The sequence below is a fragment of the Echinops telfairi genome, unplaced genomic scaffold (assembly GCF_000313985.2).
Source record: "Echinops telfairi isolate 266 unplaced genomic scaffold, ASM31398v2 ScPeMD7_30;HRSCAF=105, whole genome shotgun sequence".
NCBI lineage: Eukaryota > Metazoa > Chordata > Mammalia > Afrosoricida > Tenrecidae > Echinops > Echinops telfairi.
This window is the reverse complement of record NW_022103927.1, coordinates 3,763,010-3,767,869: the sequence shown is the minus strand read 5'-3', so window position 1 is coordinate 3,767,869 and position 4,860 is coordinate 3,763,010. Positions and strand designations below refer to the sequence as shown.

The following is a 4,860-nucleotide window of genomic DNA, read 5'->3' as shown; positions in this document are numbered from 1 at the left end:
TAATACAGTTTCTCATGTGGTGGTGACCCCCCAACCATAAAAGTATTTTCGTTGCTACGTCATCACTGTCATTTTGCTACTGTTATGAATCGGGCGACCCCTGTAAAAGGGTCGTTTGATCCCCCAAAGGGGTCGAGACCCACAGGTTGAGAACCGCTGCTATAGGACAAGTTAAAACTGCCCCTGTAGTTTTCCAAGACTGTAACTCTTTGTGGGAGTAGAAAGCCTCCTTCTCCCACGGAGTGGCTGGCGGTTTCAAACTGCTGGCTGACCTTGCGGTTAGCAGCCTAACTCCGTTACCCACTGTACCAGGACGCCCATCTGCTCTCACCCGGGTACTTAACTCTCTGCAATTTCATTCACAGTAGCCCCAGAAACTCAGTCCTGTGGTCCTCATCCACTTTACAGGTGAGGAACTATAATAAGCCCAGGGCAGTGCAGACACTGGTTGAGGTGGCCCAGCCAGTGAGGAATTCGCGTGGGGGGACAGGCCAGCCCAGGGAGCTGCACGTGACGAGCCTGGACATGTCACTTTGCTATTGACGGAAGCATATTGGGGTTGGGACGCGCCTTAGGAAAGACGGAGGTGGCAGAGCAATGCATCTCCGGGTCTGAACGTGCTCTGCCATGCAGCGGCTTCTGACCCCAGGCTGGTGACTCAGCCAGCCCTGCGCCGAATCCTCCTTCGTCAGCGGCCGCTCATAAGAACAATACAGGCTCAATGAGGCAGGGATATCCCGTCTGCCTGTGGTGCCTGGCATACTATACACATATCCATGGTCACGCAGCTAAGTAGACAAAAGCCATTAGTGCCAGGATCCTGCAGCTAGCACACACAGGTGGCAGACCCTGCTGACTTTGTTCCCCTGCAGGCTAAGATTGGCTGTCCATTTTTTTACAGGGGAGTGGTTTCATGACCCAAAACCAAACAAACTCACTGCCATCAAGGGGATTCCAACTCAGAGCAACCCTGTAGGACAGAGCGGAGCTACTGCCTAGGATCTCAGAGATGGTGATTCTTTATGGGAGCAGACAGCCTCATCTTTCCCGTGGAGCAGCTTGGTCAGTTCACACTGCTCCCCTTGGCTGTTCACAGCCCAGGGCATAACTCACAGCGCCACCAGGGCTCCTGCAGCTCCATGACAGGTGAAACAGGTGTAACGGTCAAACTTCCATGCCCACAAATAAAGTGGCTTTCAAGCCACAGGGGCAAAAAGGAATGGAACCGAGGCCCTCTGACCCTCAAGGCCAGAAATATTCACTGCCCTTTACCCAGAGGGAGCCCTGGTAGCGTCGTGCGTTATGCATTGGACTGCTAGCCCTAAGGTCAGCAGTTCGAGACCAACAGCCACTCCAGGAGAGAAAGATGAGGCTGTCTACTCCCGCACAGTTACAGTCTCACAAACCCCCAGGGGCAGGTCTCCCCTGTCCTATATGGTCATTCTGGAGCCTGAATTGGCTCCCTGGTAGTGAGTTCACGCACAGAGTTTGCCATCCCAGTTCTGGAAGGCACTTCGCTGCCTCACAGTGGGAGGCAGAGTCATCTTTGATTTGACCTGAAAGTCTCTCTGGCCCCGCCAGTTTACAGAGCCCCCCGCCCCCCTTTGTTACTGTGTCCACAGTGCTGATCCCTCAGCATTTCACAGGAGCTGCCCCGCATCTGGGCTCAGAGGACACAGGGCAGTGTGACCTGGTGGGGAGACAGACCGGACAAGTAACCAGGCATGGGGCGATCTGAACAGGACTCCAGGGAAGAAGGGACCTAGGAGGTGGAGTTTGAGCTGAGACCTGCTGAGCATCAGCTAGCTGCTCAACAGAGAGTTAGACGTGGAGCAGTAGCGGGTTGTGTGGCCGGAACAGAGTAAGGCTGAGGGGCCCAGTGTACTTGGAGAGGCAGGCAGGGCACCCGTAGGCTGCAGGGAGGAGTGAAGGACCAGACAGACAGAGCAGGACCTGGGCCAGGCCCATGGAGGGAGTGAGGAGGGTCAGGTTTGAGCTCCTGTGGGATGCGGGGTGGACCAGATGGCACTCCCTTGAATTCTCTCAACAGACAAGCTTTGCTCTCTCGATCCCTCAACACTCAGGGAGAGGCTCCGCTGGCCTGGCACCACACAGCCCGTGGCATCTTCCCCAGAAGCGCCTCTGCCAAGCGCAGCCCCCTCGACCTGCGATTTCTGATCGGCCGCATTGAGGGCAAGGAGCGGTAGGCCGCTGGCAAGATGGTGAGTGAACAGCTCTTGGCCTCCTGGCTTGAGCAGGACCCTTTCTCCTCCCAGCCTCTATGGGCGCTGGGTCACACGCCTGTATGGGCGCTGGGTCACACGCCTGTATGGGTGCTGGGTCACATGCCCACATGGGCTCGCCCGTGGGGCTTTTTCAGTTCTGTGGTTTGGCTGAGTTTAGGCTGGTTTCGTGTTGGAGCGGAAGTGAAGTTCACCTAAGGTCACTTGCACTGTGTTATGCAGCCACCGCTGCCACTCTCTGGTTCCACTGTCCTCCATCCCAAGGACACCTCGCCTCGACTCACCCCCTTCCCTCCGGCTCCAGGGGAGCCGCGGCTAGTCTGCCTCTGTCTCCCTTCCACATCAGTGGAAGCCAACAGCACAGGACCTTTGGAGTCTGGTTCCTTCCGTGGAGCGCAGGCACGTGGGCATCCCTCACGCTGCACCTGGGCCCCAACCCTGCAGCCTTTTCCATAGCTGGGTAACAGCCCCAATAGACTCACGCCATGGTATTTTCCATCACCTCATCTGCACGTGACAGTCGGATATTGGACAAGGAAGACACTGGAAGAAGACCCGGTGCCTTTGGATGGACGGTGCTGGCAAAGACTAATGCCACGGCCGGCCGAAAGAGCAAAGGGGTCTGTTCCTGGAGAAAGACAGCCAGATGCTCCTTAGAAGCGAGTTTGATGGGGCTCCTTACAGACTTCAGACCTGTGATCGGGAGAGACCAGGCCCTGGAAAAGAACACCGTGCATTGTCAAGGGGAGGGGCAGCGAAAGAGAGGAAGGCCCTCCATGAGATGGGTGGACACCGTGGCCGCCACATTGGACTCGGACATGAGGACAGCTGTGAAGGTGGCGCAGGACCCGGCGATGTTGCATTCTGCTGCGCACAGGCTCCTAACCAACCGTGAGGCTCCTCACACAGCGGCCAGAGTCCGTGGTGTGGGTGGAGCCCAGCGTGCCCGTGGCTGATGCACGTGTGGCTGTGGTGGCTGGTGTTCCTCTGACACACGTGCCTGTACAAGTATGTGCTTTGCCTGGTTTCCAGGGGACTTTTTCAAAGCCCCGTGCCCCAGGCCAGCGTCTCTGTCCGGGGAGCTTCTGGCCATGGGTCCCAGGTAGCTGTGGTTTGAGATGCACTGCTTTGGCGACTCGGTGGGTCCTCGTAGCAGGTGGCGGCCAGCATTCTGAAAGAGAGAGAATCCCACGTCAGGATGGCGGTGGCACATGAAGCCCAAGTCCCGGTCAGGCTGCAGCGAAGTTACAAAGCTACCTGCGGTGCTTTCTCACCGAGAGCCATGGCCAACATCGAAAGCAGGTCCCCTGCTCCAGAAGGATCGTCCTCATGCGGGACCTTCCAGAGCCCTGGCAGCAGGCTTTCCCCGCAGCCCCGAGTCTCTCTCGGAGCAGATGCCACGCGCTCACCAGCCTCGGGGACTGGGCCCACCTACTTTGCCAAGGTCCCTCCCTCAAGGCTTCGCAGGTAGGTTTCCTGAGGGCCCGCCCTGAGTCACCTCTCTCTCCTATGTTCCAGGGTGAAAGGAAAGGTGTAAACAAGTATTACCCTCCAGATTTCAATCCTGAAAAGGTAAGGGCCCGGCTCCGCGAGAGGGGGGTTTGGCACCTTCTTTCCACTCAGGGCCCTGATGCCCTAACACAGCAAGTCACTGTAGCGGCCGGCTACGGCTGCATAATAAAACAATATGCATTTCTGGGGAAGAAACCACCCGATCTTTGGTCCCCATCCTGAAATTGGTGGGGGGTCACAGCCACACCAACATCCCCCAAGGTCGCACAGAAGCCAGGGGCCTCGGCGCGGGCTCCAGCCGGCAGCCATGCTGCGGCTCGCAGCGCTAGCCCATGCACAGCCAGTGGGGGTTCATGTATTTACGTAAGAGCTTGGGGTGAGGGTCAGGGCCCCCGACTCCCCTCCAGCCCCAGGCCACTGGCACCTCTTCCTTCTCTCTTCCTCACTTCCTCAGGCTGCCTCAGATATGACCGCAGGGGCCCACCCTGACCACCTACCTCCTTGTTCTCTGCCCCCTCTACTGAGCCTCTCTCGTGGTCCCCATAACGAGTTGGCGTCTTTCTCAGGCCGCTGTGTACCGTCCGACTCCCCCACTAGAGTGTCCACTCCGAGAGGGCAGGGGTGTCTGTCTGCCCCGCTCCCGGCTGTGTGGTGCCCAGTCGATGCATCCTGGGCACCTCACTCGCCCTCTCGGCTCCACAGCTGCACCGAGGGCGAGAGACAGTGAGCGCCACTCAGACGGATGAAACAAGGCACTGGCCTATCTGCCAGGATTAACGCCGTGCCCCGCCCACAGCCCTGCAGTCCTTACCTCAGTGCCCACCCCGCCCCCAGGACAGGCAAGGGAAACTGAGGCCAGGGTGGGTCACCCGGGGCGGGAACGTTCCTATCAAGGACATCCTGGCTCCACGGCTCCCGTGATCCCCCGAACGTGAGTGCCGCTCTACTGCCATTAAGCCCCCTGCAGGACATCGGTAGGGGACCTCTCTCGGCCTGTGGGGCCCGGCCTGGCGCCCTCCTCCCACCCCCAGAGCCCAGCCATGCTGACGGCCCCTTGTCCTCCCCACACAGCATGGCTCTCTCAACCGCTACCATCACAGCCACC

General features: G+C 58.6%; 1 long non-coding RNA gene across 3 annotated transcripts; it reads left to right on the top strand.

Moving 5' to 3' along the window:
- Window positions 1-226: 226 nt before the first annotated feature.
- Window positions 227-4,860, top strand: LOC123521641. Of its 3 annotated transcripts, none has more exons than XR_006680030.1 (4): window positions 227-408; window positions 2,085-2,222; window positions 3,762-3,815; window positions 4,827-4,860. It is a non-coding gene; the product is annotated as an uncharacterized LOC123521641 (long non-coding RNA). The 3 variants fall into 3 exon arrangements; XR_006680029.1 differs by lacking the exon at window positions 227-408 and adding an exon at window positions 426-1,012; XR_006680028.1 differs by lacking the exon at window positions 227-408 and adding an exon at window positions 426-1,062.